The sequence below is a fragment of the Molothrus aeneus genome, chromosome 5 (assembly GCF_037042795.1).
Source record: "Molothrus aeneus isolate 106 chromosome 5, BPBGC_Maene_1.0, whole genome shotgun sequence".
Taxonomy (NCBI): Eukaryota; Metazoa; Chordata; class Aves; order Passeriformes; family Icteridae; genus Molothrus; species Molothrus aeneus.
Window position 1 is genome coordinate 65,853,201 of NC_089650.1, and position 14,966 is coordinate 65,868,166.

Genomic DNA, 14,966 nt, shown 5'->3' on the forward strand with positions numbered 1-14,966 from the left:
TTCAATTTTGTTTGGCTCTCAAAACAAAGTCTCTGATTTTTGCAAGGTTGCAATTCTGTCTCTCCATGTGCAATTGAGCCTCTATTTCCCTTCCAAAGGGAGTGCCTGCATGCTGGAATTAAAATTTGCTCATGACTATCAGGCAGCAATCTATGACCCATTTGTTCTCACAATCTTCAAGGCAGGTACAGAAGAATGAACATCAGAACAAGTTTTCTCCTTCCATATGCATCAGTTTGCAAAGGCTGTCCCATAGGTCAACAGGTAGTTCACCCTTTGTGCAATGAGTTTTCAGTGTCTTAACACAGAACACCTCAACAAAGTTCTGGGAGGAGATACTTTCTTTGGTGGACACATCTCCCATGAAAACTAGACTATGAGCAACATCTTTATTTCCCATACCCCAACCAAAAAAAAAAAAAAAAAAAAACAAAAATTATTTTTGTCCATTACTAGCCTGGACAAGATTTGGACCAGCAATATCAAGGTAGAAATACCTCATTAAAAGATTCTTTGTTTCCTTTCTCTCTTTTGTTTTCCTGATTAAAGACCAGAAGAAAGCAGCCGACTGCCAGTCTTGGATCATGAGCCAAAAGCATATGAGTCAATAAAAATATTTCTTATTGATGCCATAGCCTCCACAATGTGTTGCCCACTGAGCTATTGTGACATTTGTATGGACCATGCTTTACTGCTTATTATCCCTTGTTCTTTATATTTGCAGATGGAATAAAACAATTATAGAAAAACAGTTCTGTATTGTACATTTGTGCAGTGTCTAATATTGGCACAACAGCAGACTTTGAATGTTGTAATAATATTAAAGATAAAATATAATCGTACTGGTCATGCAGAGTTCAGCAGTGGAGTTTTCTATTTGCAGTGATTGGCATCATATTTTCAATTATACAAAATAATTGTCCTTTATTAATTATAATAGTAGCTCAATTTTATTAGTGCCTGGGATAACAAATAGCTCAACAATATTTTAAAAGTAATTTATAAAATAGTCGTGGAGATATGTTTACTGCTGTCCTGCAGATACCTCAGGGCTGAAATGCACCAGCATAAGAGCCGGAAAGGACCCAGGGAATAAAAAGGTGATAAACTGATGCTGAAATAATTGGTACTAGTTTAAAGGTAAAAATACATATATGTACTTAGTCGAGTGATGCCACATATCAAATTCATAATACAGCAAAGGTGTTTGTACAAAAATATGTTGGGTTTTAGAGGAAATAACAGAGCTTGGGTTAGATTTAGAATTTTTTTTGCTGTTGTCCTTTTTCTCAAAAAAACATAAACAATTACCCAACGAAACAGCAAATTGTGGTAAGAGCAAAGAGACTGAAGGAAGAAACTTTGTTATATAACACGACGAACCTGTGGTAACCATCTCCAGTGTGTGTTGTTTGCTGTGACTTACAGCTTTGCTTAAGCATTTTAAAGATTCTTGCAGGTCTTTTTCAAGCTGCCAGCTCTAGCCTAGGAATTATGGTAATGTGCCACTTCTGAGCCCTCGGCAGGATTTGCAACAGAGAAATCACATCAGCCTATGCTGATTAACAATTCCATTCCATCCAGAGATTTATATAAAAAAACTATCTTACATTTTGCTTTTTAATAAGAACGATCGCTATCTCAAATTGAGTCCCAGCAAATTTTAATAAAGGCCCAAGGTTGAGTGGCATTTTGCATGCTGATTTAGCTGTGATTGCTTGCTTTTGATGAGCACCAGCCGGGCATGTATAGCTTTCCTCAGAGCAGGTTTAAAGACCAGTAGTAAGGAAAAGGATAAAAATAAAAACTTCCAACTGAAATTCGAGGTCTTTCCTCTCTATGATTGATTACTGAATAAATACCTACACATATCTCTGCATTCAACCCACAAGTAATATTCCCTACAGCAAAACAGCTGTTTTAATGGCTTTTAATATACTCCACTGTCAAAATATGTTCAGTTTGAAGGCTGCAATTATTAAAAAAAAAAAAGATATTATCAATCTATCTACCTATCTTCATGACAACTCCTCAGTTTAATCAGATGAGTGTGGATTGGAATAAACCGATGCTTTTATGCTGTGTTTGTATGAGGGTCCCCGTTTAGCAGATTTTTTTTTTGCCGTTGTTTTGGGTAGCACCTTCAGGGCTCCGAGTAACAGTGGCACACCGGTGTGATAAGGTGTCGGGTTTCTGTCCTTACGCAGTGGAGACGGGCTCTGTCGGGGGCTGCTAAAAAAGAAGAACAAATTGTCAGCATATAAGCTTTTTGTAGTCACATTTTCCCCTCTTTGTGTTTTGAGTAAAAGAGGGCATTGGAAACATTTATTTGGAGAAAACTGTCTTCTGAAGAAACGAGGGGAAAAAGAGGTTGCAGAGAAGAGCTGAAGTCAGAGCTCAGCGGCAGACTCTGTGTGTGTGTGCGTGTGTGTGTGTGTGTACACCTTATGAAAGCAGCAACGCCATAAAAGTGATCAGGTAAAGCATTCCATTTGTTTTGATTCAGCTTTTATGGTTTTTTCTTTTTCATCCCTCTCAATAAATTGTATTTCAACTTCTCTCATTAAAACAGTAACCCTTTCTTGCTCCAACATGGGGAACAACACAGGCAAAAAACCCTTTCATATAGGAACCATCCATCATCATTAGAAATAATGATCCTCCCACACAGTAACTAGTGCAATGTACGTGAAGGAGCAACTAATTCCCACCCAGTTTCCTTTGCCTCTTTCTCTTTGAGGGATTGCAAATGATAATTTAAAGAAACAGTGTGTGAAAGACGCCTTCAGTCACAGGAGAGCTATTTCCATCTTGTAAACTGGGAAATCGCGTTAGGTGAGACAAAAAGGATCCTGTATGATCTCAGTGGAGACATGGCCTTCTTTTCCAGATTAATGTCCCATGTCACCTTAGCACACCCAGGGAACCATTTTTACTGAATTGTTTTTGTTTCATAGGGAGTAACAGAGGAAAACAATTAAAAGTAATAGCCAGTACACTGAGAGGCAGCTCCCAGTGACCTGTCTTTAACCTACCTGAGGCACATCACTTAAGCACATACCTAAGCCCAATGCTTAAGCCCACATACTTAAGTCCAAGCATATAGAATAGTTTGGGCTGGAAGGGACCTCAAAGATCATCCACTTTCAACATCCCTGCCATGGGCAGGAACACTTTCCACTAAGCCTGGTTGCTCAAGCCCCATCCAACATGGTCTAGAACATTTCCAGGGATGGGGCGTCCACATCTTCTCTTGGCAAGCTGCTCCAGTGTGTCACCACTCACAAAAAATTTCCTTTCTACATTTAAACTAAATCTACCCTTTTCAGAGTAAAGTTATTATACTGAAGCCCACATGCAATTTTAAGTGATCAGGACCCTGCAATAAAGCACCTCTGTAGCTTCTCTTTATGGTTAGTGAAGAGAAGATCATATTCTGGAAGGGGAATTCTGGGTTTTAAAGGGATCCAGAAGGCTGCCCTTCCAAAAGGACCTCAGTGTTTGCTGATGACATCTGACTGAACAGACTTGGTGAAATTTTAACATCCAAAAAAAAAAATCACAATCCCCAAGCCCCTCCTTTCTACCATCTCACCCTGGAGTGCCTCAGTTCATTGTGTGCCTGGCTTGGCTTGGGCAGCCCCGCTGTAATCCAGCAGGGCAAGGCAAGGTGGCACCAGAGTCCCCCGAGGGACCCAATCCTGGAGAAATTCTGGGAACACACCTACCTCTCACCCACAAGATCACACCCTTCAAGAATGCAGTCATAGTTGCTTTCTTCTTTTAAATACAGCTGCCAGGGGAGTAGGCAGCAGTGACAGTGCCCTCTGCTCCTGTAATAACCCCAGGATTAAAGCAGGAACCGGGACAGTGGGTCCTGGGCCCTCCTCAGCCCCAGGGGTTCAGAGTTCCCATTTCCCATGAAACTATCATAAACTCTGAGTTATTGGGTGAGGGTGAGATCCAGGGCATGGGAAGGAGAAAGTATTTATTTCCTCCTTCAAACTATGTCGATGAGTAGAGAGAAAGCAATAAAGGAGTCACGATACCTCAAGGTGACTTTCAAGCAGAACATGTGCTCATGTCCTAGGATTTAAAAAGAGGACTATCTTATATTTCAGTTTCCACTTTTTTTTTCTTTTTTTTTCTTTTTTTTTTCTGCGTGAGTATTTTGCACTACAGTGCTATGAACTGAGATTTGAAGGATGTAGAGGGTATAATCTCTAGGTGAAATACTTTATTCATTAGATGACTCTCTGACTCACTCCTGAAATTCACTCCCCCTTCCCAAACCCAAAACTCATACTGTGTCTAGATAAACAGGTATCAGGCTGACACAAAAGGGAAAATGTCCCAGAAGCCCAGCATCTCTTTCTCCTCACAAAGAGTTGTGGGAATCTCTTCATCTTTCCTGCACAGTCCCACAGCTTGACCAAGGAATGCAGAAATGCTTTCTCCACCCAGCGTCACCTGCAGTCTTGTGGTTGGGGTACTCCCATGGCAATTGGGAAACATAGGTTTGAACCTCCCAGGCAGAGGCAAACCCAAAACTTGTCTTGCTTTTCTTGGGCAAGTGGTTTTAACCAGTGAACTACAACATAAATGGTGAGAGGCTCCTCCTTTTCCTTTGGTAACTGTGTTTTTTGAAGGGAGCAAAGCAAAGCTGACTTTGCTTAGTCCTTTGAAGACCTGCTCAGATTAAGCCTGGGACTTACTTCTCCCAGCCATATATCCCAGCAGTCCTGGTTTGGGCACTTCCATTTGGTGTTTTCTTTCTTGACAATTTACTGCACAATGTAGGGCTTTGGAAGTATTTTTCTAAAGTATTAAATGCTTCTGCAAGTGTCAAAACTTTCTCTGGTGGTGAATCTCTCAGGATTGTGAGATTTCTTCACCAGGTCTACCCTTCAAAAAAGTCCACAGAGCTAAAAACAAGCAGGGTTAGCACAGGACCTCTTCCATCAGGATATCTGAACCCCTGTGGATGACTTCAGCCAGCTCCAAGAACAGCTGGGAATGCAGTGCCTCCTATCCTGGTCTGGATCAGGCCTTAAGGACAGAGCTGAAACTTCAATAAAGGTTTTTATGAAGGAAGGAGGGATAACATACCACAACAGAGATGACATTTCAAAAAATTGAATGACTTAAGGCAGATGCTCAGAAACCATAAAGGTGACTGTGGGATGGCCTGGATCCTCAAAATATTCTGCACCCTGGCTCAGACCCAGTTGGGCAATTCAATGCATAATTCCTTTATGGCATATAACCAGGTTCTGTGGGACCACTGCTGCTTGCTGTCAAGAATGGGTTTAAATGTGCAGCTGGATGCAAGCCACAACACTCAATACTTTGCCTTACTTAGCTTAAAAATATATATAAGGCATAATGCCTGGCAGTGGATGCATCAGAAAAGTGAAACTTCTTATCTGCCAGCATATTTTACAATAATAATATCAGCTTGTGACTTATCCCAGATGTTTACTTAGGGTAGAAAAGTGTCCTGAAATGCAAGTAAATATGCAGGTGTGAAATGAATTTATATAGTTTTCTTCATTTGAGAGAAAAATACATTCTGATATCACTCTATCACTCTCTCTCTCACTGCTGTAATATGCCATGGGAGAATAAGCCACCACTTTCCATTTCTTGTCTTTTGAAGTTAATTTCCGATCCTAACAGTAAATCAGAGTTCTGTAATCTTGCTGATACATTAGAGGGGAATGAAAATTTAATTTTTAATGAGATCTTTACTTTAAAAAAAAAAACTTACAAAAACGAAGAAAGCTGTGTTCAATCAAAAGTGGGGCTTTGGCATGCGATGGCTAAGTTTAGAATGAAAAGTAACATCAAAGAGATGTCTTTTAGTTTAATTTCAAACAGCACATGCCACCTTGGAAGGGATAAATTCTGGAACATTTCTGTAAAATCTAGAAAATGCTATTTAAGCCTAAGGAAATCTAAATAATAAGCAAAATATACCAGTCGCTGGTGAGCAAACACAAGGACATCAAATTCTGTGTGTGGTCATCAGGAAGAGTAACACATATACATGAAATAATCACAAGATCATGCTCAGTATACCCAGGATACTGAGTACAGGATGTTGCCTGAAAATCCCTTTGTGCCTCTCTTCTGCTGCCTGACTTTCTATGGTACTACTTGAACAGAATCCCAGAAATCTTTTTGTATTTGGCAAGTTCCTTCTGCCACGTATCATTCATGGGCACTTTGAGCATCTTGTGAGCTTCACAGTAAAAAAATAGCCAGGGTCATCTAGGAATTGGCAAAATATGCATGCAAATTTTCTTCTGTTGTGAAAATATGCAACTTTCTAGATCCAAGCAGTGCCCTTCACACTGATGGCCACTTAGGCATTTTCTGCAGGAGCTGGCCTGTGAAATTTACAGGTCCTAACAGCAAAAAAAAAAAAAAAAAAAAAAAGCATGAAGAGAGATTCAGCTGGATAATTCTTAAAGTAAAATACATGAAAGCTGATGGGCTCTGGGTAACAAATGGAAATCGAGAATGCCATTTTTCACACAACAAATATGACATTGTGCCTACTTCCCAAGAGGCAATTAAGGTCAGCAACCAGTTTTCATGGATGTTAGCTCTGACTCAAAACACTTTCCAAAAGAAAAAAAACAAAACCACCAAGCCCACTTCCCTTTGGTGTGACAAGCATTTATACGACAGCATTTTCACGGTAGCATGAGCTCCTTCCTGCCATTTTTCAGGCTGAAGAAAGCAGCAGCCCTCAGGCAGGAACCCATGAAAAGTCACACGCCATCCCAAAGCATTCAGGCCATGATTCCATAAAAAGTCCATTTGAAGAAGCAATTGGAGTTTGGACATATTTTACTTCCATATTTACTTTCACTGGAAAATCTACCTCATGTCAAGCTGAGCAGCAATGCCAGAGAGATGCTGCAGAGACCCCTCTGGAAGAATTATCCTCTAAGCACATAAAAACTAATGTCTGTGACAAACAACAACCTGTTGTCAAATCAGCACATTTTAAAGACCACATTTTTTCTCAGCCTAGGCCGAGATTCCTATTTGTGCTTTCACACCATTGCTTTGAGACTTGATAAGATGCTATCAACAGGCCCTCTAAGTGCTCAAGAACCACTTTAAGGAGAATCATTGGGGAAATTACCATAAGCAATGAAAAATATGGTATTTATTGATGGGAGATTAATATTGGCTTTATTTCAAATTCTTACAATGTTTTGTGGCCTGCTGTGGTCTTTCAGGTTTCTTTCTCTTTTAGATATGAATTTATTTTTAACCATCATTCTAATTGGTTGGAGTTCTTCCAAGAGTCTCCAATTTAATCTTAGCATGTTTCATATAACTTGCCCTAATTTAATTAATAAAAGGAATGATGAGTTGAAGAAGCTGTGAAGCAAGATCTTTGTGCTATCAGGTTTCACAAACATCCTAGATGTATTGTAGCAAGGCAGATTTTTCCATCTAAGGCTGATGTTTCTGGAAGAGCCCCAAAATTAAAACCTAGACCTAAAGTATGTGCAAGTTAGGTGCTTTAATTCCTGGATTGTAGGTGCTTGGGATGACAAAAGAAATAAAAACCAAGAGTTTGGCTACTCAGCTCTCCTTGTGGAGGTCAAACACTTTTGGCATAACACAGATCAGCCAAAAAAACTGAGTCATTGAGCAGCTTTAAGCCTTCCTGCAGAAATGTGGAGTGTGACATGGAAAACAAAGGGGTGGGAGGAAGGGAAGACAAAATTTTCCAACAAATTTCTTCCCTTAAGTTCCTTCAAAGGCTATAAGCAGTCAAAACTTGGGACTTTTGTTTAATGGGCGAATGTATATGGAGTCAAGCACAGTGTTAGCTGCCAAGTAGTTGCAGGAGCTACCCATGAAGTAGTCAAAGGGGTTCCTCACCCAGAGAGAATGCTACCTATCTGTCCCTCCTTAGCCCTGTATGGGGTGACATCCTGCCAGGGCCACTGAGGCCTGTTCTTGGACCTCGTGAGCACCAGAGGATGCAGAATCATAAAATCGCAGAATCGGGGAATCAAAGAATGGTTTGGGTTGGAAGGGATCCTAAAAATAATGTAATTCCAACCCCCTGCCATGGGAAGGAACACCTTCCACTAGACCAGGTTGCTCAGGGTCCTGTACAAGCTGGGCTTGAACACTTCCAGTCATGGGGTATCCACAACTTAAGATCACAAAACAGGGCTGGTCACCGAGTGGGGACTGAAGGTCTAGGCCATCTAGACAGTGGTACTTGTATATTTGTGTCCTTTTTTCTTACTAAAGATTTGGAAATGCTGCTTTTACTAGTTCCTAAGCAGCCATAAATCATTATCAAGTAGATCTTCAAGGATGAAATTACAGCAGAGAAATTACAAATATGTGACGATTTTTTGAGTGCCAGGAATTAGACCTTCTGTTCACTGCAAGGTGCTCGACATATCTTAAAATAGAAAGTTTCTGGGGTAACTTTCACCAACAAAAAAAAAATTCCTAAAACCATTATTTTAAATTAGACTTATAAAGCAGAAATTTATTAAATATTATGAATAAATAATAATAAAAATAGTAAACTAAATATTAAAACCAGAAATATTAAAACCTAAAACCAAAATAATTTTGTTGAATTGTTTGAGAAACAATTCTCATCATTATTATTATTATTATTATTATTATTATTATTATTATTATTATTATTATTATTATTATTATTATTATTATTATTATTATTATTATTTTAGCACTTTTTAACTTTGTTGTCTAACAAATACTGAGGGGAAAAAAGTCTTGCTAAAGATGTCTTCTAATGGATAAACCTGTGAGTTCTGAGAAGTTACATAAAATGAAGGGAGATATTTCCTAAAATTAAAAAAGGGTTTTATTAAAAGACAAGTCTCAACATTATTTTAAATTTTAAAGAGGTATTTTCAGGCTTTCTTTAGAATTAAGGAGAATCAAAACTAAAAGACAATTTTTTTCCCCCTTGCCTTTAAGTGTTTCTTCAGTTCTGCTTGTCTTTGAAAAATGCAAAACACTCTCTTGACTGCCAAAAAGCCCCTTGTGGCAAGCACAATGCCTTTGCTGGCCAACATGAGGATGTATAACTTCCCAACCTTGCATTCTTTGCACACACAAAATTCCCATTGATTTCAGTGGGAGTTCTGCACAAAAGGATGGAGTCTTTGGGTTAATGCAAGACTATGAAAGGGGAGAAAGTGCTTACTGTACTGAGAATATGCATCTGAATTGGTTTTATCACAGCTGGCAGGGCAGTAAAAGAAGTTTATGCGCAATAAACAGCTCTTGTGGTTAGAGTGACGTTGTTCATTCCTAGCCCAGAATTTGGAAGGAGTTATTATTTAATAAAGTTTAATTTGATGAAGAGAATATTTTTAACGCCCTAAACGGCACTCTATGAAGATGACTGATAGGCCCAGCCCACTCACAGAAAGAAATGCAATTAATTGGTTTAGTGAACTCACCACATTAATTAGCTAATGTCTGTGCAGTTTCAGAATGCAGTTGAATGGGCAAATCCTGGAGAAGTTGTACTCTGGATTAATTGCCCCCAAAGATCCCTTTGTGCCTCTCCAGATGCACAAAGGATACATTTTGATGGTTACCAAAATGGTCAGGTGGCGTGGACATGACAATTCTCTTGTGTATAGAATTTGGAGCTGGAGTGATCAGTTCCATCAATCTTAAAAGGGAGAGGGGAGGTGATGGGAGATGGGCTAATGGCAGAAAAAAATGGGTATTTTGTGGCAAATACAATAAATAGCAATGTTCTGCGTGTTGCAGACTGTGGAGTACCTGTGAGCACTGGAATATAAGAGCACAAATATGGCTTTTCCAGCCTCCTGGCTTCCCCTTGGACAGGTCTGCTCCTGCCAGGATGGACTGAGGGACATGTGCCAGCATATTTAAATGCACAAGATGACTCAGCGTGGCCAGAGGTGTCAACCCAGGTCTCAACACTGGATTTTGGGACAGGAATTCTTTGTAGGTGCACCCAGAGCTGCCTGGAATGTACCTCACTCAGCTTGACCCTAAACTAGTCCCACTTGGAGTGGACAGGAATGGATGGAAAAGCATCCCACACCTTCCCATAGAGAAAAAGGCAGGCTGAAAAGAAGATGGGCACAAATGCTGAGCTGACAAAGTACAAGGCCAGAGTTAAATGAGGGTCTGCAATGAACAGTGCAGAAGATTTAAAAGGTCACCTTTTCCTCACCACCCCAAACTCAGTCTTAAAATACAGGAGCTGGGAATGGTTAAAACATCCCTGGCTAAAATGGCACTAATGTCATTTATGACCAGCTGCAATGAGGGCTACATTAGCTAATGTCTGGAGGTTGTTGAGAGGTCATCTGATAAGCAGGTGCCATAAAACATATTTTAGTTCACTTCCTTTTTTAATCTCCCTGGTGCAAAGTATATTTAGAACAGGGAAACCCCACAGAAGCAGGACACTAATATGTGACACAACTCTGCAGCCTCTCAATATCCTACAATTTTATCAGATGATCAAAGAGGAAGCAGTGAGCTGGGAGATGGAAGTACTGCTCATTCACCTCATTTGGCTGCCTCGTAGTGGGAGTTTTGCTTGTGTGAAGACTGACGGATCAAGGGGAAGAAGGGAAAAAAAAAGACACGCTCGGTGTTAAAGGGAAGCCTGTTTATGCCTATAAGTAAGAAAGCTTGCTCAAGAATAAGTTAACTCTTGCTAGAGGATTATACCTGTAATGCTGGCAATTCTGGCCTCTGCATGAGCTGTAATATCTACTTGCATTACCTCACAGGGTGTTATGGGCCTTAATTAATTAATGTTTGTAAAGCGCTTTGAAATCCTCGGATGAAAGGCACTATAGAAGTGCAAAGCAGTTATTAATATTAATATTGCATAAGTGGCTTGGCTCCCTTCGCACTGCAGAGCACACTAACTCCTGCAAGGGCTGCAGCCCTGAATCAGCAATCTTCACACCACCAGGCAGGAGCCTCCCTTCTGCCTCCTCCTCTGATCTCTTTCTTTAGGACTTCCATGGACTCTCCTCCATAAATCCCCAGCAGCCCTCCTGTGTTGTCTCTCATGCAGGAGTGCAAGCAGTGAGAACAGCACTTTTCAACCTATCACCCCAGCCTGGTCCTCTCGAGGGCAAGAAGCTGCCAGCTGAGCAGATCTTGGAGTGATTAAAATCTCTGCATTTGGGAGGTGGGACTTTACAGTTCTGGTTTTTACCTTGAACACAAGACATTCAAAGTCCCACTTCTGAAATACAGAGGAGAAAACGGTTGAATTTTGGTGTATTATAGAAACTTTAATACAAGATTGAGACCAACTTCAATTTTAGTCATAAGGAGAAAACAATCAAGACCCTCAGCAATGCTGGTGCCACTCCATATTTTTTCATGTTTTCAAAGAAATAAAAAAGTACTAAAATATACAGGTTCTTTCCTAAAAGGTTCTTTTTCTGGTGAAAATTTCCCACCCAAAACCATAACCACACATGTAGATTGACAGTCCTTCACCTCTCATAGGAGATATTAGTGTGTTGGAAGAATGAATCCATATGATAAATTACATGCATATTTCTGTTAGATTCTCATTTGATGGGCTGCCCTGGTAAGTAACAACAACACAAGAAACTGAAAAGAAGGTAAATGTCATTTTATATACAAAATCTATGAAACCATCTCTCAAGATCACTCACCTAAAGGTGATAAAGCACATCTAGGTTGGATTTGGTCAATACAAATTCTGCGTAATTTATCTTGAAATATTACCTCTACAATGAACATTGAATAATAATGATAGTGAAATAACAAAAAATAATCATGATAATATCAAGCATAGTGAAACTAATCCCGTTCATGTTTACACTTGAATTTAGGGTGGTTATTTTTAACTTAAATGTGTGAAAAAAAGCACTACTGAGATCAAGTAAAAAAAAATTATTAATTAGAGAAAAACAGATACTTGATTATCAGAACTGGACAGTTTTCGCTTCAATGCGCTAACAGATCACAAACCAGTTCCCCCTGTAGTAGCTGTACTGGCTGCCTATAGCATTAGCACTAGTTTGTACTTGTTTATGTCAGTGAAGTAACATAGAAGTTAAAAAACAAATTGGGCTAATGCACTTCAGCAAAACTCTTCTTGACTTTGAAGGAAGTTTTATCTGCGTACAGAAGGCGAGCTTGACTCAGAAGTGAAAACAATACCCTGCCAGTTCCACGTATCTGCCTTCACAAAGGAGGCAGGGAGAGCTTCCCAAGCTCCTTACCACAAAGAGTATAACGTTTGCAGAGATTAGGAACTGCTGAAGGCAGCTTCAAATCTCAGTTTGTTACACGCTTTGCTGCAGTCTTGCTGTAAGGCAAAAAAAAAAAAGGTGCTTCGTCGCACCGAGCGCATTTGCTGGAGCAAAGGAAATGGTGCGTAGGATGTTTTACCAAAAGGAGAGCAATTTGGCCCAGCCCAGGAGACAGGGCACCCAGGTTTCTTTCTTGGCTCTGCCACTAATTTCTTATGTGGCCTTGGGCAAGCTGTGCAACCTTGAAAGCCTGCTCACCCCCAAAAATAAGGATGATTATAGGAATTAGAAGGCAATTCATTAATGCATTAATTAACAGGCGGTGGGATGTTAGAGACAGAGCTGTTCTGATTCACCCTGGCAGCCAGACAACTCCAGTCCTATCAGCACCACTGCAGGGGCTTCCCTCCCCAGTGAGACCCCGGGAGCAGGGCAGGGGGAGAGCACCGGCGAGGCGGGAAGGGAATTCAGCCTCGGCAACTTAGAGTTGCCCTTTTTTTCTCAGGCAGAGGGAACTGAGAGAAGGGCACGATCTCCATTGTTTTCAAAGAGCCCGTCCCATGAGACGGCTTGGGTTGAGATTTATTTTTGTTGCCATTTAAATTAAGTATATAGGCAATCCTGAGGCCGTTTGGACCAGATCCAGCGTGTGCAAGCACCGTGTTTGGAACAGGGTGGGAACTCTATTTGCGTTCAGACACAGAGGAAGCACTATAAGCTGTGTTTTTAAGACAGATGCCAGGCACCTATACTGGAAGGTGCTGAGCAGGCACTGGTTAGCAGTGAATATGATTGCTCTCTATAAATACATCCTAGGGAAGGGAAGGTGGGCAAGCGCCGTGGAGGGAAATGAGGTATTTAAGCAAAAGGACAATGTTGGCACAAGAACAAACTGGCCGTAAAGGCTGGAAATTTGATGATTTCTAAACATCAGAGGAGTGAAGTTCAGGAAAAGCCTTCCATCACAGAGGAGAAGGGGCATAAAAACTGATTGAAATGCACTGGCAGTACATTAATGGCTGTGACCTAGGAGCTGGTTGCGGGCAAGAGCAAGGGTGTGGTGGATTTCAGAAGAGAGACTGACCCTTCCAGGAATGACTGGGAAGGGCTCTGAAGAGCTGGGCTTTGCTTTTCCAATAATGCCAAAAAAATCAAGAGAGTTTCTTTGGGTTTACAGTAGACTGGAAGTAGGCAGGATTTGGCTTGGCTTGCTGAAGCTTTTTATCCAGACAACATTTGCTTACGCCAACAATTGTTTTGCTGACACTTTTCAAGGGTCTTCCTGAGAGAGGCAATAAATGCCAGGTTAAATGGAAACCATGAGACTCATTGGCACTGAGACATAAGCCAAATCCTTTTTTCTTTCTCAGTGCAAAGCTTCAGTTTGCTCTTGTGTAGCAGAGGACCTAAATATGTGTTAGCTGCTGATGTTATGCTTGTGGAAGGTTTTTTGTGCTATCAAAAACCTTTTCTCCACCAGGAGCACCATCCTGAAAGAGTGACATAAAGATCAGGTTCCTTCTCTCTCCAGATATCAAAGAGCCTTCTGGAAACACTAGATATGAAGGCAGAATAAAAACAGTAACAGTGGAGCAAAAAATACAAATTCCAATCATTTGTTGTTGTTTCTCAAGGGGATGCTGATTTCAGAGAAGTGCTGTCATCACTGGAAGGTGGGGATGCTCAGCTCCTCCTCAGGATGCGTCCTGAAACAAATTAAGGGTCAGTGGGGTTCTGCCAGAGCCAAAGTGGGCCCCATTCATTGGAATGAAGAGGTGACAGGTAGAGCTGTTAATCACCGCAGTGACAACCAACTGGCTGGCACCACAGAGAAACTTTCTGTAATAGCCTGAGTCTCATCCCTCAAGCATCTGTATGGAAGACATAAAAGCAAGAGTTGTTTGTAACTCATTTTACACCCCAGTGCTGCTCTCAGAGCTTGCTCCTGGGGCTGCTCTCCCTTCAAAGAAAAGTGTTCCAGAGCAGTAATTCCCACTGGTTTTCCAATCGAGACTGAAATGACTCCATTGGTGATGGTACACTGCCCTGTACGTGGAGCCTAGTAATGTGAAATTGCTGTGCACTGCCTGTCTCTCCCAGCCACATTTATAATGCTTATTAGGAAAGCCAGCAGCTGCCAGGCCTGCTGCAACCCTGTTGTTGGTGTCTCCTTTGAATTGTCTTGGCTTGCGTTTCCTACTCAGGCACCCAAGGGTAAGGTTATGGGGTTCCCTCCTATGCAGACATCATTATTATTATAGCTGTTATTATTATTATTATTATTCATTACTAATATTAATTATGCAGCATGTGGTAGTGCCTAGGAGCCCCAAACTGTGGCCCAGAACCGCAGTACGCCCAGCCCTTCACATGCTCTGAACCTAAAGACATTCCCTGCCCCAGAAAAAGTGCAAGAGCTTGCAGTGGAGTAACAGAGGGAAGAATTTGCTACCTAAAGGCCAAATTCACCACGGCATGAAAAAATGAACCTCCCTTTAAGTACATTTCTACACCACGAAACACATCTGTGCAAGCTAGAGCAGAACTCACCTCCTTGAAGGGCAGGGATGGAATAAAGACAAATCCTGGAGATGAGGGTTGTAGATATTTTATAACACTGTCATAAGATTTATTTGGTTGAGGACT